The 22,418-nt window shown below is 37.9% G+C and overlaps 1 long non-coding RNA gene across 4 annotated transcripts in view; it reads right to left on the bottom strand.

The window, feature by feature from the left end:
• The window catches only part of LOC110390302, a 45,259-nt gene continuing 29,148 nt past the window's right edge, over positions 6,308-22,418 (bottom strand). For 2 of the 4 annotated variants that reach the window (XR_002433677.1, XR_002433679.1), the window contains 6 exons: positions 18,281-18,413; positions 16,264-17,841; positions 15,477-15,644; positions 14,011-14,114; positions 13,687-13,885; positions 6,308-11,135 (listed from right to left, as the gene is read on the bottom strand). This is a non-coding gene — a long non-coding RNA (uncharacterized LOC110390302). The remainder of the gene's footprint in view (positions 11,136-13,686; positions 13,886-14,010; positions 14,115-15,476; positions 15,645-16,263; positions 17,842-18,280; positions 18,414-22,418) is intronic. The other 2 variants (XR_002433678.1, XR_002433680.1) reach the window with 2 other exon arrangements.

Below are 22,418 nucleotides of genomic sequence, written 5' to 3'. Positions count from 1 at the left end.
ATTTTCACAAATAAATCTCTTAATTATTCATGTGAGAAACTTTTGACAATCCTGGTGGAAATAAGTTTAAGAACAACCGGTATACTACAGAGACATACATTTTAAATAGAATAATGAACTTCTGGAAGAATTAATTTGGAAAAACATGAATTCGCTGCTTTAAATCTTGATATGAAAACTTCTAGGTATTTTCAGAAAAAGATTCTGTAATTCTTGTAAGAGCTGCAGTCATGATGAAAAACTTAGCAGGTGATGCTCCTAGCTCTTTATAACAAAGACAATCAAAACAGACTATTGAAACAGCCCATTCTAGATTTGAATTCTATTAATCAAGGAGTCTTCTTGAACAGTGGAGGTCAGCAGCTGCTCAGAATACAGAGTTCAATTAAAACGTTAGATTAAGACCACTTTCCCCACCATATCATGCTCTGGTGATCTTAGATAATTGTTTAATAACCAGTGATGAAGCTGTTTCCATGACGGTGAACTACTGAGTTCACTATGAACTTTTTAAAAATAGAGTATCAGCTTTACATGTTAGGGAGGCAAGTTTGAACCAGCTTTTATTCTCTACAGCTAGCATTGTCTAAGAATATCAAAAGTGAATTTTTTACTGCCATCTTTTTATGTCAAAGAAAAATTCTTTATTCTGAGAAATGGAAAAAAAAAATCTCATGCAACCCAAAAATGACTAGTATGTACAACAAAATGAAAGGGTCCTTATACTTCTGCTCTTACTCATATTGAATAATAGTTCAGTTAGTTAATATTTCCTAATACTTGTCTATGCTTGATGCTGAATGCAAAAACCATCTTTAATAGGTGTGCACCTCACTGCATAGGAGAAACACCAATGCCACCTTTTAACAGATTTGTATGCAAAACCTTCGTACAGCACAACTGATTTAACCTTGCTGTGTCCCTTTGTCCTTGCAGTAGTATCATGTGGTCACAACTGAGCTGAGATTCTTCTAGGAGTCTGACACTGTCCATTGAAAGAGTAAGTGGGATTTGAGACTCTTAGTTTTGATGTTGCCTTACTTTGCGCAGAGTAATTCAAGCCATGATCATCTTGTCAGTGTTGATACGAAAAAGCACTGCTGGGTCAGGGTTAAAAGCAGGGCTATATCTGCCTTGATACACATTTCAGTGATTCTTTTCAAGTGCCATACAATTTGCATCCAAACTATACATCCCATTATGCAGAGCAAACTGATTCTAGCTAACCTTCCACTTCTTCTCTGATTTCTTTCTCCACAGTAAATTGCTGATAAGTCTCTTTCCCTGTATTTAAAAGAAGATGAAACCAAAAAAAAAAAAAAAAAAAAAAAAAAAAAAACAACTAATGAAGATATGAAATTTTTACTGCAACCTGAAGTTACTCACAGCACTTATATAGTCTGTCATTTTTAATATTTGATTTCATTTTAAGTTATGTGTTTTACTGAGAAGATGAAACCAAAAAAAAAAAAAAAAAAAAAAGGAAGGAAACGGAAGGAAAGTTCAAGATAAGGAAGAGTGACTGAATCCAATCCTACAGCAAGTCAGTCACTCAAGGAAGGTTGATCTATTTTCACTTTACAATGAAGAATCACTGACAGGGAAGAGTGTTTAGAAAAAGTCATGATAATCTAATAGCAAGACCAGAAAGAGTTGTAGAAGAATTTTCTCCTGCCCGGACAAGCCATTTATTCCAGTTCAAAATCAGAGCAGTATCTACTTATCTGCATTTTATCCAAAATATGCATTAGTACAAATAGTTATATAGTACCAAGTAATAGTGTCTTGAAGCTGCGTGAATTCATATGAGATTGCTACGCTGATAGACAGCAAAACCAATGAAAAGCCAATGAAGTCATAATTACAGCAGTAGAAAGAGAAACATTATAATTAGCAAAATTATGTGTGGTCTCCACAGCTCTGTCTCTGTTCCTGAAATTATCTGCTTTTTAAGCAATCATATAGCTTATTATCTACACGCTGGATGAGGAATTTGCATCCTAGATGTGTATAAACAGCATCCCCTAATTTATGCCCACAAAGTCTGTAAGCTTCCTCCTTAATTTATTCAGCAAATTTCACATTTTTTAGACAAGATATATTGAATCTCAGGGTCTGGGATTTGATTGATCCTAGTGTAGAGGTAATACGTAATCTTGTTGCATCAATATCTGACAAGCGTTTGTTATGGATTTTAAAAGGATAAGGACTCTTGCACAACAGCTACAAAAGTTTGTGAAATCCCTAATGGTAATATCTAGAGATTCTGGAAAGAGAAAATGCCATTCTACTATTAAAAAATAAAGATCTGTTGCAGAACAGAGAAGACCACATATGGTCTAATCTGAAGCACATTAAATGGGATAGGAGTCAGATAATTATGAATTTACATTAACAACATAAGGACAGTAGCAGAGGGAATCAATTATGTTTAATTAAATAAGAATATTAGAAAATGCTGGATTATATTGTATCTGGTATATTTTTAAATAAATATTAAGAAAAATATATTCTGATGAGAATCAAGAGGGTGAGGGAAAGAGATGATCTGATTAATTAGAAGAGAGTGATTATTTATTTGTATAAGATGCTGGGGGCTATTAGCCTAACAGACTTCTTGTTTTTTCAAATTCAGAAGCTTATATTTTGCTTAAAGTATTCTGTACTTATCAATTAGATTAAGCATTTCTTTTTATTCCTTGTTCCAAGATGTTAACTTCTGTAGAAATGAATAAAGAATAAATAAAGTTAAGTGCTTGTTGTATAGAAAGATGCATGTAAGTGCTGCAACACATGGGTACAGCGAGAAAGCAAATCTGAATTACTGAAATTGAGCTCTAATATTGTTGTGTTTTGTCCCTCTATTTTGAAGAGATAGCTTCATTTAATTTATAACTGAGATTATTCTAAGCTGAGCATTTTTCTTATGCTACTTGCCTACTGTAGGCCTTAGAGATAATAAGCTTTTAACTATATTTTGAGTCACCAAGAAATTTTCGAATAGTTTGAAAGATGCTGTAAAATAAATTTGAGAGTCTCAAAGCCACACGAAGATGCAGTTGCAACCATGCACTTCCATATATTAAGACGTTCAGATCTGCTCAGCAGCATTAAGATCTCAGAATATATTCCAGACATGTTTTTGAATAAAACTCCAGTTCATAGACGAAATGAGCATTAATGAAAGGGTTCTACTTTACATTGTTTCTGCTTTACATACATCATACAGATTTCTCTGCTGCCTTCGTGTGCATGAAATGAATAGGGTAAAATCTATAATGAAGCTGAGTCAGGTGACTTCATTCCAGAACAGGTATGTGTGCTTAAATAACAAACTTGACAACATAGTGTGTGTGGTTACCTCTACCTGCGCTCTAACAAAACTGATAGGTCACAGCTTGACAGAACTGAGTATCTTATGGTTCTAGTGGTCTCAACTAATCCTCTAATCTGAATTTTTACAAAGTAGGGATCTAGAATTTTTTGAAAGTCAACAGAATGTTGGCTCCGTTGCCTAAATCTCTGAAGACACTATCACTCAGCTATGTAAACACTTTTCTCTTGTTGTTAAAGAGCTTTAGTGGGTGTGCCTCAGAATATTTTGCAGAACTTAAAAATCTGCCTCCCTAAACTTGGCTTAATTAAGCAAAAAACTTATTGAATACAGTGAGGAATGTGAACTTAATCAATCTACAGTTAGCCTTGCCAACAAAAGCTAGTGGAAAAAAAAAAAAAAACACACTGGCCAGCTATTCAATTTTGTTATTGTAAGAGGACTTATTTTCTGCATCATGCCTTAAGTGGTCAGAATACATGTGGAGAAGAATACTCCTGTAGGTTTACCGAGCTCGCCAACATGCTGCTAAATCATGAAATGAATTCAGTTTTATTTCCGAAGCAAATGAGGTGAAGTCCCACAGGGTGTGAAGCAAACACAGCATCAGTGCTTCGGTTTAAATAGTGTCTTGACACCCACCACAGCTTACTACCTGTTCTTCACAGCTAGAACACAGCTAGGTCAGAAAGAAAGACTGGGAGTGTTGTTCTCCAGCCGATGTAACAGCAGCTATCCCATTCACGTGTCAAGGTGTGCCCTGTGATTGCTGTCAGACATGATCTCTTTCAAGTCAGTGCCAAACAAATCTGAAAGCGGGGATTGTAGAGAATAAGGTAAACTTTTGCATGGCTGCTCTTTAATGTTTTGGGAAAAGCTGTGGCCGGCTCAATAATGCTCTCTCTGTAGACGTTACAGGCTCTCTGGGAGCTGGGAGTTTACTTTCAGCTGTGCTTTGCAGTGATTCGTAGAAGCTGCTTGAAGCCAATTAGCACAATGTAATCATAGGAGTGATGGTTGTACTCTACTTCCAGCAGTGTGTGCTGACAGCTTGCTAAAGGGTGACGGGAAGGAAGGAAACCTTAGTTTAAATTTGGGTCAACTTTTTAACACCTAGTACCTTGGGCTGTGCTTTGTCAGAGTGCCATGCTGAGGTAAGCACTTATCTGCATGGATATCCATATGGCGCTGGTATTCACATACTAAGGAGCTGTTAAGAGAGAGAATGAAAGCGTAACTTATTGGGATCTTAACACAGTGAAAAGCTCACACAGGAGATCAGATCCCTTGGGTTAGTTAGTAGCTGTCTGGCTGGTGAAGGGAGTTTCCACTGCAAGAGTTCATGCAGCAGTGGCTTCAGCTGGATTAGGTATGACCCTTCAGTACAGTGCTTTTCCCACTTCTTACATCCAGCTGGCCCATCATTCTGCATCCAGCACATGAATGATCTGTCACTATGGATTTATCTTCCAGTGCGTATAAAATATCTCCTAATTATGTACGAAATACCACCCTATTTGTCAATTGCTTTATGTGTAGGAAGTTGATATTTTTTACTTAGAAATGCTTTATCCAAGTGCACTTTGGTTGATCTGCATCAGGGAAAGACTGTAAGATTGTTCATTCCTATTTAGATGGTTTCAAAGAAGCACTTCTAAACCCCGCATTTTCTCCTTCATCTTTTAGTATCTGTTGCACCATGTGAACCTGTGTATGAAACTATTCAAAGACACCAAGACTCAAACATCCAAATGAATGAATAATTCAACTCTTATCAATTTGAACTCCCCCCCCTCCCCCCCCCCCCCATCTGTCCTTTTTCCTTCAGTATCAGTCTCATTTTAACTGTTCTGCTGTGGACCTCATTCCTTTTGCTGCCCAAATCTTCCTCCACCTATTTGTGTACCTCTAAGAAGATACTTTGAATACTGCTCTTATTTATTCAAATTATAATTATGTTCCAGAAAGCTTCACTCATTCTCTTACAGCAATCTGCTGGTTAAGGAAATTCTCCCTATAGTCTAGGCTGACAATTAACCCTGGTATCCCTAGAAACATATGGTTAGTATTCCCCTACAGGAGCCAAGAATGACTTAATTAGAAGTTCAGCATAGGAAGAGACTGCTTAATGGTAACAATGTTATTTCTTCTCTACGGTATTTCATCCAAATTCTTCTCCAAAATATTTTACAGAAGTAAAATATATATATCTCAAAGGAAAAGAGTAATTAATGTGTTTAAGTACTGATGAAAAGATGTACTAAATCTAAGTTTAAAAATAGATGAGCAAGCCAGTGGGGATTGAAAAACATGAAGGCTACCTCACAAGTTAAAGTCTATAGAGAAAAAGAAGGTTATGAAAATATTTTTTAATTCTTATTATTAGAGCCCTGACTTAGGAAACTGCATGAAATTTCTGTAAATATTTGTTCCAAATTTTTAATCATTTAATTTCACTAAATCTGTCTCCTTCAGTATGAATTTTCCTTAGGTATGGATGTGTTTCACATGTATTTGTTCAGAACTGTTCCTGAAACATGTTTTCAATGCCATCAGATTTCAAAGATTTATATTGAAAAACTCATATTCATCTCACTTAAACTTAGATTATCAGAATATTATAAGCTCAGTGCCTATTAATCCTACATTTCTTATGCTAGAACAGTGAGGTGTATCTAGAGGCTGATCTTAATCAAGCCAAATGCCTCTTAAAGATGCTAAAAGAATTCTTTTTGCTCCACGTGGAAGTTGGAGGATTATTGCACGGGTGCTTGAAATTAGGTACATGAATCTGCTTCAATGCGGTCAAATATTTTCTTCAACAAACAAACCCTACCTCCAAAATTATACAACAAATTTGAAAAACTATTCATAGCTTAGATATCACACATGATGTGAATAACCACTGAAGACTAAAACGTAGCTTCAAAACACTGTGTAAATTATTTATAGAAAATGCAAATAGATAATGAAAATGAACCTCTGAATCCATGGTTAGCCAAGGACTCTGGTTCTCATTGGAGTTAAAAGATCTCACTTGTCAATAATTCGTGTTGAACAGCATGTTAGATAAAATTAATAATCCAGTGCATATTAGTATACCTTTAACTATATATTACATGGACTGAATGTAAATCAAATCATATGTATAATTAACTCATATAGGAAGTTTATATTTACTTTGTCAGTGGAAAAAGATATTAAACATCCTGAATGAAACTGGCTAGTTTTTTACTGTGTAAACAAATAAAGAGGGGTGAAGCTGGTGCTAAAAGGTATAGAAGAGAGGAGAGAAAGGTTACCAGACAAGATGCAAACCCTGTTTGCAAAACATGCTATCCTTTTCTCTTTGCATTAATGTCTGCCCTAATTCTACCCAGTGTACAAGAAGGTGAGAAGCTGTGAAGATAAGCCTAAAGCACTAGCCTCAGTGTTAGTTTAGTTTATGTAAAATGTTGAATGTGATGCTGTTTGTCAAACACAGTGAGAAACATGGGCGCTTCATGCTGCAGAGAGGATCTGTAACCATCAGTCTGGTCATAAATCAGCAAATAATTTAGTGAAAACCCAATGGACAGTCAGCCACCTACTCAGCAATTTGGCATTCTTTAGTTTTTGATCTTCCAATTAAATGTTGTCTGTTTGACTACTTCGACATTTGCAGAATTGCCTAGGACACTCTGACATGTACCTGCACAGAGAAGACAGATTGCTCAGATCTGTGGCACCGATCTGCAGTTACATAATTTTCTAGAGACACTGTTACAACCTAGTGACACCTAAAAATTATGAGCCAAAAACTCAGTAGCTGCGATTTTGACTCACAAATCTTGCTATTTAATTTAAAATGTTCTTTCTCCTTGCACGCTTTGCATGGTTATCTGGCATAGATCCAGGCTTTTCACAATTCGAGTCTGAAAAACTTAAAACAGTTTCTGAAGCTTAGATTTTTTTTACTTAGCGTTTGATTTCAGCAGTTTCATGGTATTGAAGTTAAGAGATCTGAATTCCATCAACTGCAGTTTGGCAAGGCATTAAACATTACTGTAGTTCATCATGTCTTGATTTTGATGCTTAGGGTACAAAGGTATTAAGGCTGATACTCTCAGGGTTAGTGAGTCAACAGGTTTTTTTGACACTAATATAAATGACTAAATTCATGTGAATGTCTGGGACCAAAAGAGTTTTTGAAGACATGTTTCAGTTTTATTGCCACTTAGAACATGACAGGATCATTTGATGGGTGCTGCTCAGTGTCTGCATAAGAGATCTTTGATGAAAACCACAAATGCCTCTGTGAAAAGGGGGTTACTTAGTTCGTTACTATCTTAGAACAGACATTTTGAATCAGACTTACTGTAAAAATCTAGCCTTAAGTCTTGTGTTTGACAGTAACCAGGAGAATAGGATAAGAATGAGGCGATGACTGTACCCTGCCAGCTTCCAGAAATCTGCTCCATAGGATTTCCTGATCATGCTGTTTTATCTGTTGATTGATTGTTTAATAGAATTTTTCTCTATTAATCCCTCCTTTTGCAGCAGAATCTAGAATGTCTCCCAAATGAACAGAATAGAAATGAAGTTTCCAGTATTTCCATGCATGCTAAGGAAGAGATCCCATTTCAAAAATATTATGAACACACACACGCACAAAAAAGGCAGATACTGTGTATTTGTTGAGTGTGTTTTTCCCCTGTATTCTTGTACAGGCTTATACATGATTCCATAGTCATGTTGTGTGAGTTACTTTACTGACATCACTTCTGTTTACCAAGAAATGGAAAAACTTACCATCTCTTGGGAAGGTGTTGAAGAAATTGGGAGTGCAGGTAGTGTTCTCCTCAGTCCTCCCAGTTGAAAACTGGGATCCGGGCAGAAATAGGAGAATGGATCAGTTGAATGACTGGCTTTGTGTGTGGTATCATGCTGAGGGCTATGGGTTTGATGATCTAAGATGTTCCTTTGACAAACCAGGAATGTTGACATGGGATGGGACACAACTCACCAGGAGAGGCAAGAATATACTAGGTAAAAAGCTGGCTGGGCCAATCACCAGCGCTTTAAACTAAAGCTGCTGGGGGAAGGGGTTGTACTGCTGAGTGACAGAGAAAAGCCAGGGAACACTGTCATGTTTGGAAGCAGCAGGGGAGAACCTCACATTTGTCCCAGAGGTTTGTGGGAGGGCTCTTCTCAGCAGGCAGTGCATCTGAAAGCCCAGATGAAATGCCTCTATACCAATGCATGCAGCATGGGAAGTAAGCAGGAAGAGAAGGAAACTCTTGTGCACATGGAAAACTATGATCTTTCTCCCATCACGGAAACATGGCGGGATGATTCACATAACTGGAATACTGCCACTGAGGGCTATAAGCTTTTTAGAAGGGATAGGCAAGCTAGGAGGGGTGGATTATGTTCCTCTATGTTAAAAAGTGGGAAGTCTGCGAGAAGCCCCCTCTGAGTAACAGTCAGGAACAAGTTGAGAGACTGTGGGTAAGGGTAGGGATGGGACCAATAAAGGACAGCTGGTGGTTGGGGTCTACTTCAGACCACCTCATCAAGGGGATCCTGTTGAGGAGGCCTTCTTGCTTCAGCTGTAGGAGCCATGCTCACAGGCTCTCGTCCTGGTGGGGGACTTCAACCACCCTGATATATGCTGGGAAAGCAACATGTTGATCTGCAAGCTGTCCAGGAGACTTCTGGAGTGCGTTGAAGATAACTTTCTGGTTCAGGTATTGGATAGACCAACCAGAAGTGAAACGTTGCTGGGCCTGGTTCTCACCAATGCTGAGGAGATTGTTAAAGACATTAAGATCACAGGCAGCCTGGGGTACAGTGAGCACACCCTGATTGAATTCGTGATCTCTAGAATTGTGGGCCTGGCAAAAAGTCAAGTCAGAATCCTGAACTTCAGGAGAGCAAACTGTCCAAGGAATTGTTGGATGACATCTCCTGGAAAGCTGTTATTAGAGACAAAGGAGTGGAGCAAAGCTGACTACTTTATAAGGATGCCTTTCTGAGAGCGCAAGAGCTCTCTGTCCTCCAGTACAAGAAAACTAGCAAATGAAGCAGGAAACCAGCATGGTGTGGCAAGAACCTGCTGGTCAAACTCAGAGAAAAGAAGGACATATGCAGACCGTGGAAACAAGGATGTGTGACCTGGGGAGAATACAAGGATGTTGTCCAGACATGCGGAGATGAGATTAGGAAGCCAAGGCACAGATGGAACTGACTGCATCAAAGGATATTAAAAGAACAACAACAACAACAATAAGGAGTTCTATAGTTAGATAGGTCAAAGGAGACTGGCCAGAGTGTACCTCCTCTGATAAATGAGAAAGGAGAACTGGCTACAACAGATATGGTGAAGACTGAAGTACTCAGTGAGTTCTTTGCATCAGTCTTCAATGGCAGACAGGATTCTTGTATTTCTCACATCCTTGAAACTCACATCCCTAAACCTCTTGGTGTGAACTGGGGAAGCAAAATGCCCCCCACTGTAAGGGCAGAGCAAGTCTGAGATTGCCTCATGAGACTTAATGTGTACAAGAATATAGGGATGGACAACATACATCTCAAGGTCCTAAGGGAGCTAGCGAATGTAGTTGCCAAGCTGCTCTCCATAATATTTGCTGTCAGGTGAAGTCCCCAGTGACTGAAAAAAAAAAACAAACCCTTCACTCCCATTTGTAAGAAAGGGAGGAAGGAGGACCTGGGGAACTACAGGTCAGTGATCCTTGTCTCTGTGTTTGAGAAGGTCATGGAACAAATCTTCCTGGAAGGCATGTTAAGACACATGAGGGATGAGCAGATGATCCAAGACAGGCAGCATGGCTTCACCGAGGGAAGACTGTGCCTGAACAACCTTGTGGCCTTCTATGATTGAGTGACAGCATTGGTGGACAAAGGGAAGGAAGACAGCTGATGTCATCTACCTGGACTTCTGCAAGGCCTTTGACATGATCCTTCTTTACATCCTTACCTCTAAATTGGAGAGATGTGGATTTGAATCGTGGACTGTTGGATAAGGAATTGGCTGGAAGGTAACAGGCAGAGGGTTGTGGTGAATGGCACTATGATCAGGTGAAGGCCAATAATGAGTGGTGCCCCCCAGGTGACTGTTTTAAAACTCTAACATCTTTATTTATGACAGAGATTATGAGATTGAGAGCACCCTCAGCAAGTTTGCTGATGACACCAAGCTGAGTGGTGTGGTTGGTACGGCAGAAGGAGGGGATGCCATCCAGGGAGACCTTGATGAACTTGAAAGGTGGGCCCTTGTAAAACTAGTGAAGTTCAACAAAATGAAGTGCAAGATTTTGCAATTGGGTCAGATATGTATACAGACTGGGAGAAGAACTCCTTGAGAGCAGCCCTCCTGAGAAGGACATTGGGATGTGAGTAGATGAAAAATTTAACATGAGCTAATAGTGTGCGCTGGAGAAGAGAAAGCTGCAAGGAGACCTCATTGTGGCCTTCCAGTATTTAAAGGGAGATGATAAACAGGGGGGAAATCAACTTTTTTACATGGATAGATAGTTACAGGACAAGAGGGAATGGTTTTAAAGTAAAGGAGGAGAGATTTAGATTAGATGCCAGGGGGAAGTTTTTTGCAGAGAAGTGGTGAGGTGCCGGAGCAGGTTGCACAGAAAGGTCAGGTTGGATGGGGCCCTCGGCAATCTGATCTAGGACTTGATCCAGCAGTTTACAACCCTGCCAGCAGCAGGATTTTGGATCTTGATGATTCTTGAAGTCCCTTCCAACCCAAGCCATTTTGAGTCTGTGATTGTATGAACATCTCTTTCTGAAATATAGAAATAAAGTGAAAGAAATAAAATTAATCAGAAGAATTCCTAGATCACATTATATTTTTATTTTTTGTTATGATAGAAATGTATATTTTTAATTGTTGTTATCAAAAATATATTAACAGAAAATATTTTCAAATTGATTTACTTACCACTGTGCAAATGTTTTTGTAAGTATACTTATTTCAGAACAAGTCTGCTTTGTTTATCTTGGAAACAGACTTGCTCAGAAATATTTTCCAGCATGGACCAACTACTCAGTTATTTCTGCTTTAGCGTAATTTAAATTTTGGCATAATTTAGCATAATTTAAATTTTAAATTTTTAATGTTCTGTGTCTTCCTGATACATTCATTATGATGCTTTATAGTTGTAATAGGGCATAATTGCAACAGATGAGACCAAACGTTTGTACATACAAGCATACTGAGAGAGCACAAATGAGATAAAAAAGTATTACCTTAGAGAAGAAAATTTGGCCAGCATCACAGAAAATGATATCTAGATACTATAAGAAAAAATATCGTTTCCTCCACTAAACCAAGGTAGAAATGAAACAGCCATTCCTACTTCTTTTCTGTTGTTGTTGTGATTATCTGTAATTTTCAAGTATGAGATTCTAATCAATTTTTAAGTGTCCTAATTATATGTTGAGTATCTAAGCTATCACTACAGTCAGAGTAGACCTGTGCAGTGTATTTCCTACTTCCAGAAGAACTTGGGGAGGAAATCAGTCCCTGCTTCAAGGAGGCCCTCCTTGTTTTTTTTTACAGCATGCATTAAATTGGCATTCATTGGCTAAAATTGGAGCTTAGAACGTAATTCAATCCAGACAATTAAATGTATGAATCTGCCGCTGAATCCCACTATAGAGGCCCAATTCATTTGCCTAAATACCATCTTGTTTATGGTTGGTAAGCACATTGTGGACTCCTGAACAGCCCCTTCCATAGATCCTATGTCAAATATGCAAGTTTGATGTAGATATCTCAAACACCCTTGTGTGTCACAGAAACTATTAGATGTTTAACCACCTGTGCCAAGTCCTTAATGTCCTTATGTGATAATGGGGAGTATCCTGGAGAAGGCACTATATGCATTACACTGTGATGAGAAGCCATGGAGTATTGAAGTAGTGGGAAGCATAAGATATGCAGTTCCAGGACAAGTAAATGCCAGATGACTTATCCGTGTTATTGCTTTGTGAAATCACTATGCTTTTTCTCATTCCTTTATCGTTAAAGCAACACAGCATCGAAGGAGGTTGAAAAAGTGTGGGGGTAGTGATAAATAAGGCCCATGCAGCTTGCCTGAAAGTGTGTCTGCTAAGATCTCCCAAAGATTACAACATGAAAAGGTCATATAATTTACATGGTGACTGTGCGTTATCTGTAGGGTGTCAGACCAGGCTGTAAATAGCTAAACAAAGCTACTTTCCAGGCTTTGCCACAATCTCCCCTTCCCCCCACAACACACACACTTCATATCTATTTTAATGGTTTATCTTCCATTGCTTTCCTCCTCTGCCCATTTGAAGGGATTGTTCTACCTAATAAATTTTAAGTAGTCATAGCAATGTTTTCAATTTAAAAAATTAGCAAATTTGAGCCACAGCTGCACTATTCTGGCAAGCCAGACTAGGTTTGGGTAACAAGATTTATTTTCCTTGTGTGCTGCCAAGTCAACCTGAAGACAATGTTAATAGAAAAGGTCACAACTGATAAGCTGACATGTCTCTAATTCTTTAGGACAAATCCATGGATAGTGAATTGAAATGCTACCCTGCAGCTCCTCAGGGGCAGAGGCATTAAAGTTAAATGTTACAGATGTGAAGGAATGGCAGCAAGCATGTTTCGTTTGCAAAAGAGCTTGTGGCTATGGTGGCAGAAATGCAGCAGACACCGGCAGAATTTATTTTCTGGTCTAAAGGATATTTTAAGGACACACTGCCACCACCTCCACACAGAGTAGATCTGTCTGCCAGAGTGCAAATGGTAGTGCATTTGGAAAGGCATGGTTCACAGGCAGAATGGTAGTCCCTTTAGTAAAAGAAAGATTTGATTTCTGTTTATGCTATTACATGCTTTGCAATATGCAGAAGAGAGGGAGTGAGGGAAAATGGAGAGTTATTTTTCAGAATTAAAGTTTAAGGCTTCAGAATTTTTGCCTGGAAGTTCGCTTGCTTTTTGAATGTTCCAAAATTTGTTAATTTAAATGTGAATTACCCTCAGTTGCTGCACTTGTACCAGCCAGTACATTGCATGGGGAGTGGGAAGGGCCCCGCTATTATCTGTACTACTAAATGGTAGAAGGAACTCTTGGTGTGACCCATACTCTCCTGAACAACCTGTGGGTACAGCCTACAACTTAACTCAAACTAGTGACAATCTCCAGCAGACATTTTAGACTTTACTGTTGGAGAGTAAAGGAAGTGGAGGGCCCCTTATGGATGGTCTCAGCAAGAGAACAATTTTGGGCTTGTTTAACTTATCAGTATAGAAATAGAAAGTAAACCATGGGCCATCCCTCTTTTTTCACTTTGCTCACCTGTAGCACGGAGCTTACTGCAGAAACAACTAAGAAATATCCTGTACTTGGTATTTTTCTGGGATGATGGTGAATGAGAAGATAGGTAGGCTTTGCTTCTTATCCCCTGAAGTTAGGGTTGAACAGAAATCTGCTATTTTCACGCCTTCAGTGTTATCTTCTGCTTCAGGTGGTCTTGGTAGCTTGAGTGAAGCATACCCTTAGAGAATGCAAAAGTTCAAGATAAGCAAGAAAAATCCTGTTTTTTTTTTTTTTTTTTTGTTTGTTTGTTTGTTTTGGGGAGGCAGCAAATGGATAGCTTAAAGAAATGTGAGATATAATTACCAGAATGGTGTGACTAATTCATCTGAAACTGGAGGCTTGTTTTAGTTTCAGCTGGTACAGAATTGTTTTCTTCACAGTGTCTGGCACGATGCTATGTTTTGGTTCTAGGAGAAAAACAATGTTGATAACACACCAATGTTTATAATTTCTGATGAGCAGTGTTGTACAGAGCCAAGGCCATTCTCAGCAAAGAGCCCAAGGAGCTGGGAGGGAACAGGATTGGGACAGCTGACTTAAAGTGAACAAAGGGATATTCCATACTGCATGACATCAAGTGAAAGGAGTTTTGAAGTGGGTGGGAGTTAATTTCTCCCTCTTCCATTGCTCAGGGAGCTAGCTGGGCAGTGGTAGGGAGGTGGTGAGCAATTGATTGTGCATCATTTGTTATATACATTTATATATATATAATACTTATTGTCCTAATTATTATACTTTATCTTAGTAAATAGTTTTATCTCAGCCCATGAGTTCTACTCCTTTTTTTTTTTTTTTTTTTTAATTTTCAATTCTCTCCCTCATCCCACTGGGAAGGAGGGGAAGTGAGCAAACAACTGTGTGGAGCTCAGCCACCTGCTGGGTTAAACCACAGCAAGGCGTCAAATGATATTTTCAAAACTTACTGTGACTCAGGGGAGACTAACAAGATAAATGTCTTTATTATTTTTTTCTTCCTTTCTCTCCATTTCAGACACTGACGTTATGAACGGGGGATAATAAAATGATACTGCATTAATTATGTCCATTGTTTTCATGCCAAGATGTCCTAGCAAAGATCAAGATCCCACTGTGCTCCATGCTGTATGAACACATTGTAAGGGGCAGACACAGCTATGCAGAATTTTCACAGTGGTAGAATGCCCATGTGGAAAAGATAAATACATGCTAATATCTCACTTGCAGTATGATCTCTCAGGAGGATAATCTATCATGTTACATTTCAGGACATTTTGGGAACATGCACTCATCTTTATAAATACTAGCAGATAGTTCAAATATTTGAGGACAAGCAAATCCATAGCACCTCCAGACTGTTATGAAGTAAGCACAGCACTTTGATTCATGAGAATATTCCTTGATGTCAGCCTGCTTTCTGGCTCTCTCCGGTCACTGTGGTGGCTATTTACAGTTTCCTTGTGTATGTGGTTTTATAGCGGTGGGCAAGAACTGTGTCACTTGGCTGTGAAATAGGGATGTTTCAGGCAGAATATTTTATTTTTCATCCCAAGCCTGTTATTACAGATTAACTAATCAAGAGAGCTTAATTTATAGGAAGTAGCTCATGCCGCATTCATCTCAGCTGGATGGCAGAGCCTGTGCTGCTGCCAGACTTACGCAAAAGACTCAGATTTTAACAAGCATTAGATATAAGTAAACAAACCAACAAGCAAAATTCCAAAACAGAGACAGCAATACTACGTAAAATGAATGATTCTCCTAAAATAAGTGAAAGTGCTATCTAGGCTTACATCACTTGTTTTTCATATTATTTCTTTGTCACCATCTCTTAGGTGCTTGTTTTCTGTCTTCCATGAATCTTGATAGCTGCTGTCCAGCCAAAGGCTTTTTTAAAATCTGAGAAATCCTCATGGTGTGGAAAACAGTATTCCAGTGTTTGTAATGAAAACATCAAAGCCCTAAACAAGAAAATCAAAAAACAGAACAAAGTACATAAATACACACAACAAAGCCAACAATCTAACACTCGTGTCAGAAGATATTTTATAAAAATCCATGTATACTGTAAGGTATTTAGATGACAATTCTCTTTGTATAGATACACAGAGTAAATTAATGGGACTGCTATCAACTTATTGGACTAAATCTCACCTTTGCAAGGGCAAATAAGATAAAGTAATACTTACATATACTGTTGTATAGATAGAGACCTTTATAGATACTTTTTCTGTGTCTTTATTGAACAAAATAAACAAGCTCTTAAATAATAGTAATAACCCCAATTTTTGTTTACATGTGATTCTTTGCTTCTAATACAGTAGCTGCAAGTCCCAATGTGCTTATCAATTCTATATCAATTAAGTATGATAGGACATTTGTCAGGATCTTTAGTCAGCAGACATCGGTATAGTATCATGATGCCCTGCATTTGATATAATGAGAATTTTTATTTCAAGAGTTACCAGCATGCACACAGTGGAAACTTTACTGCTATTGTCTCCCCCCCCCCCCCCCCCAATTTGTGCTTAAAATTGACAGGAAAAGTAAAAAACTTCTTGTGGGAAGCTACTACCTTACCTTTAATTTACTTAGTGAGTTCTGAAATGGTGTGATCATCAAGCCGTGAGTCATTTCCTATTACCACACTAGTGTTAGTAATTTCCTGTACTAATTTATCAATTACAATTGCCCTGTTTTGTCAAGAGGTCTTTCAGAGTTACTTTTATCCAGAAAAATAAAAAGAATTTTAATGAGTTAGTAATGTTTAATTTGGTGTATGTTGGTGCTCAAGGGTAGCAAGAGTAGGGCTTGTTCCTTTCTGAAGACTTGCTGTAATTATAGTCTGCTACTATTTTAAACTATTGATAACAAGAACAGGTTGTACACTATAGGTGCACAGAAAATAAATCCTATCTCTATGGCGAAAATGTTGCAAAGAACTGACTGACTGGCCTATATTTATTAAATTGCATGTTTTACAGTTGAATTATAAATTAGTTTGCTAATTTAAAACTAACATTGCTTAGGTTCATATAACTAGTGAAGAACACCACTGTGAGAAAGACCTGAAGATAGCTTGAGGAGAATGTAACAGTTAACAGTTCACATTTACTACCTATGTTCATATGAAAGCAATTGGCAAGCCTAAGCACAAAACTCAACCTTGAGCTATACAGAATAAAAAATCATGCCAGTGCCGTGCCAAAATACATTCACAGGTTGGAGTTTTCAATCCACTTCCAAGCCTTCTCTGTCCTTTTCAGTCTGATCAAAGTTATTGGCTCAACTTGAGAATTGTTTTTTTCTTTGCAGTGTCCAAAATCATGAATGTTGCCTGTGGGACTGACCATCTTCCAAGTAACCTATTTATTAATAAATGAAATATACATATTTAGAATTACTACTTGAGTTTGCAGAACACACAAAAGAAATGAGATGGATGAATGGCAGAAAATAGAATGGACGTAGTATTTCTACAGACTATCTGGGGAAAAAAAATCATTGTTTTAATAAGATGAAATATACAGCTTTGCACATAGAAAATAATTTTTTAAGCTACATTTACTGATTGGAAGACTTTCCGTATTGAATATAAAGAGATCTGGGGTTTGTGCTGGATTGTCGTCTAATAAGGAGCTCCAGAGTGTCTTTGGATTATAGAGTATTATGAAATTATAATAAAGATATTCCATTCTGCCTTGTTTTTTAGTGGTACTTGTTTGGCTGTGGAATATTGTGTCTGATTACATTATTGCCAGCATTTGAGATTTTTTTTTTTTTTTTTTTACTGACCTGGTTTTATGTCAGAGGGACTGAAGGAATGGATAAAATGCTTGGAGGAATCTGACCTGTTTGGTTTGAAAACAGGAAGAAATACCATAAAGATCCTGTATGTTGTATCAGCATGAAACAGGAGACTAGCACAAGTTTCCCCTTGTTCATGACTGTTGATGAATGTATGAGTTCAGTCAGCGTACACGGCACACAGTTTTTCCTCAAATGTGGTGTCAGTTACCAGGCTCCAGCTGAGACTATTTAAGGTTGGAATACCTTTAATGCCATACTGGTGTACTGTCTTCTGTCTCTTCAGTGCTCCGTGTTGCGTTCCTCCAGGGACCTTGTCCCTTTACTACTTTTTTAACGGAATAAAAGTTTCTATTAAGAAAAAGAATGAATAATGAGTTTGATGTTGTTGTTTTGTTTTTGTTTTAATCTCTCCTTTTAGGGGTATACAGCTTGGAATACACAGTCATCTCCCTTTTAAGACTTGAGATGAAACTATTCTCTCCTATCTTTTTCAGGCATCAAAGCTTTCATGCTTTTTGTGTTTGTGATCATTCTCTCTGGATAGCAGTCCCTGTGCTATCCAGAACACATTAGCATCCTTATGACCATTACTGAGAAGCAAGTTCTATTACAGAGTTCATACTAATGACATTCGTTTCTTCAAAAGGGTTGAAGCTAACAAATATTGCATAACTCATCTATTTTTTGAACAAGCCTGTTCCAAAAATGCTCAACAGAATAAGAATGTGACAGTGGAGGGAAATCCATCTGTAAGGAAGAAAGGGCAGAAAGCTGCGTGTTTGCTTACTTGAATGATCCTTGTGGATTTTGTTGTTGTTGTTGTTGTTGGTGGTGGTGGTGTTTTTGCTGTTGTAAATTATTCATGTAGTTCTGAAAAAATTCCAGGATGAAGCTCCTCAATCACATTCAGGAAGAGATTTCTGAAAACAAATAAAATATAATAAAATAATCAGATAACAAAGAGTGACATTTAATTACTTTATGAATAGACCATTCCTTAAGGTGATTATGATAGTTGCTGCTTGGAGAACGCAACTCCCTTTTATATGGAGTAATGAGTCTATAAGAAGACCATGTCTATCTAAAGGAGGGGGAAAACAAATACTTTTTCCAGTTTCCTACCAAATTCACTTTCTACAAAAGTAGTTCCGTATACCTAGAGTGTGCACAAAAATAGACTTGTACAGGCAGGAAATGAGAAGGAACAGCCTGTTCTTAAGTTCATCCTCACTGATATTCTGCTTCCAGAAAAACTGCAACAAAAGGAATGCTCAAGTTGTAGTTGTGGTTCTGGACAAACAGGAGCTTCTCAGTCAGTAAGCTAAATGTGCAGAATATCCTGGAATAGACTGATCACTGATTGTCATAGAAGAAATAAAACATGTTTTTTTGCTTTCTATCCTTGGAGCAATTACTGTCTTGATGGTGATCCTGAGGGAACACACTGATGATTGTAGGAACTCTTGGAGACTTATGCTTGCAAATCTCTGCTATTATACCTTGGTTGAGCACTGTGTTGGGGAAAAACCTCACAAGTGCTTGAAGCTTACTGGAGCATTTCTCATGGGTGGCACTGGTAGCAGAGGGAAACATGTTTCATCTGAATTTTAGGCTTAATTTCTCCTCTTTCAGTAGGAATAGACAAAATACATGTGGCATTCTTCATTTTCCTCTCAGCACATCCATATATTAATTATCAGGTCTATCAATGCTTCCAGCTAAAAAGTGCACAGAGATTTCTGATATATAAATCTGTAAAACTTCTTCCTTGTGAAGTTGCGGTGAGTCTCACAAGAAGCTTTTCCAGAAATAGCAGGCATTGAGCTGTAGAAAGCCCGAGGCACCAGTTTCTATATAATTCTGTTCTCATGTTGTGGTTGTGAACCCTGGAAGTGACTCCCAATGGCCTGGGGCTCTCATCCAGACAAGTGAAGGATACCTGTACTCTGTTCTGGCCAGCCTTATTTCTTCAAGAATGATGGTATGTCTAAAACCAGAGAACAAATTATGTCTCATTTGTTCTGTAAGATTGTCCTGGCAAACACCATCATACATTCCTCTGCCTTTCTAAGCTATATATATCAACTGAGATATATGGGCTTTGAGTGAATATAAAGATATACATTTATATATGTATGGAGCAATGTATAAGAGTTCATATCTGTGCCTTAATAGACTGGCAGAGCCCATGAGGAGAAGAGTGCCTCTTATTATTACATGGAGGGACTAATTTAACATTAATGAGGGACGAGGATATCAGAAAGTCTTGGCACAACCACTGCTGAAAACCCTCTCTGTGCTCTTTCAGGATTTTCTCATTGACAGGCTGCTGAGGTTTGGCTGGTGAGATTCAGTGAGATTGCTGACTGAATGTGTTCAGTAGCTGATGATAAATCATATGTATCCCGAGTCCAGAAATTGGGTGTCTGAGCAACTCTCCTCAAGCTCATGTTGGCACAAAGGGGAGGCATTCTGGATGAAGTTGGATGTGAACAGATTTACACAGGAACATCTTTAACACCAGGCAGTAATGTCCACTAATGGTTTGCGGGTAACATTTTATTATAAATGGCAAATCATTATTGCCTGCTTTGGTATTCGATGTAATAACATTTATCATGTTGAGTTATTTTGGTACTCATGGGGATGTCAGATGTAATTCCATAGGAATTACTGTTAGAATGAATGCCCACTAAATTACAATAGAATTAATATGAAATTAGATATTATGGTAACATTATTATCAAAAGAGGTCATCATGATTGATGTGCTGTTCAAATGAGGATACCAAAAGGAATTACAGTCAGACCTGTTTAATCCAAATCAGTTTGCAGACTCCATTTTTATGCAGATTAAAACACATTTTCAAGCTGATAAATCAGCCAGAGGTGCTCGTAATGAGATGCAGACCACTGCCAAGTTTTCCAATGTGCATCGTTTCTATATACTGTAGAACGAGACAATTAAGATGCTAAATCACTCATAACACTTAAATCAATTGGAGGAAAATAGTCATTATTTTTTTTTTCTTTGATTTGGATGACAGCAACTCTTTTGTGACTTTTAGTTTCAGACGGAGGAGAAAGCACTACTATTCTGTTGTCTCTTCTGAAATAGAATTTGTCTCATTTCTTATGGGTATAGGATGGATTCAGTGATCCAGGTCTCATCTGATCCTGTATTACTACTTTCCCTCCAGTGACATTGTGCAAGCTGTATGACTTTCTGCTTTGTTCTGCAAGACCAGGGACAAGGACTTGAGACCGGGGACAGACAGATGAGACTGGCAGGTTGGTCAGAGACCTCCAAAGATACTTAGGCTTTTAAATCCTATTTCACTTCATTGCAAGTGTGGCACTTACTGTTTTACACCTAACTGGCTGTATGGATTTAACTCTTTACTTCTTATACCTGTTAACACGGTATTTCTTTACCAAGCACCAATGTTTCATGATCCTTTGACTGCATCCAACTCCTGGACAAAAACAATTCCTATTTTCTTCTCTCAGTGAAGTCACCATAGTGCACTAATGGAAACAACACACATGTTGCCAGCTACACTTGTCCCTGCTGTCATCACCATACGGTGTTTGTCAGGAAACACTGGATAAGAACTGGAGAAGCTAATATGAAAGATGGAATTATTGCTCTGCAGGTTGATCTGAACATTTTGCTTAACAGCTAAATAGAAACAATGGATTAATTCCTCTGAAAACAAACCTTTTATATATTTGCTTTGAACCATTCTCTGTTTTCCACTGATTTGGGATGGGAATTTATCTTTTTTGAAATCACATAAAAACTTTGGCTGATTTCTTTGTCTAAACTTTATTTTCATTGAAAGATATTAAGTACAATTATGGGAGAAAATCCTAGTATTTCAAGCTCTGAAATTGTGCTGTAAGTTCCATCTCCATAAGAAAACCAGCATAAGCATGGAGAGCCTTAAAAAAAAATGCTTTAAGGGGAGAGAAAAAAAGAGAGATTTATCCACAGCTTTTCATGCAGACAAATGACTCCTTTGAGCAAGGATTTGTGGCACGGAGATGAAAGAAAATGCATATACTGCAAAATATACAGATGGTAGAAGACATTTTTAAGCTCCAATTACACCAGGTGTTTTACACTTTGATTATCTTTATCTGTCCAGCTTCTGAATTAGGGGTTAATTACTGAGAGTAAATAGGCATTTTTAGATAAAGTGCCCTATCATTGCTTTTTCAGCTGATCAGCACTATAGCAGGGAGAAAAACTGTCTGAGCTTGGAAAAGGCTTTTTTTCCTTGTTTTTTTTTTCTTTTCTTTTTTCTTTTCTTTTTCTTTTTTTTTTCTTTTTTTTTTTTTTTTTTGTAAAGGATTCAGCTGCTTCACAGAACTGTTGTCTTTCTTTGTGGTTGAAGCCCATTTCCAGAGCAAATAACAACACAAAGGGCTGGAAATCCCTAAGAGTTAGAATCAAGCCTCAGAATTTTACAGTACAAATGTCCACAGACAGGCAGGTGTTATTCCTTCCCTCTCCTTACCTCCGTCAGTGTTTGATGTAGTTTAGATATAAATTCTGTATGAGATTTGCTCTATTTTTAAGCTTTTGTTGGTTTGTATTTTTTTTCCCCTAATGATTCCATCATTCTTCTCTTCACAAAGAGAAGAATGTACACCTGCAGATTTGAGCTAAAACTCTCATGGTATGACCTTGATGATAACAGCAGTGTAACCCTTCATCTTTGTAAAAAGTTGATAAAAACTCATGTCGTGTCTCACTATTGGAAGGTGAATTACATTCTTGACCAAGGTACAGTCGTACATAGCTGCCTGATCAGAGGCTATGTGGATGTGCGTAGGTCTAGACGCTGTTCATCTCTGCTTTTTTGCTAACCTCCCCATGGTGTGGTATCACAAAAGGATTGCTACTTATAGACACCAGAA

The sequence above is a fragment of the Numida meleagris genome, chromosome Z, assembly GCF_002078875.1.
Source record: "Numida meleagris isolate 19003 breed g44 Domestic line chromosome Z, NumMel1.0, whole genome shotgun sequence".
NCBI lineage: Eukaryota > Metazoa > Chordata > Aves > Galliformes > Numididae > Numida > Numida meleagris.
The sequence above is the reverse complement of the archived record's forward strand: the minus strand, read 5'-3'. Positions and strand labels throughout refer to the sequence as shown.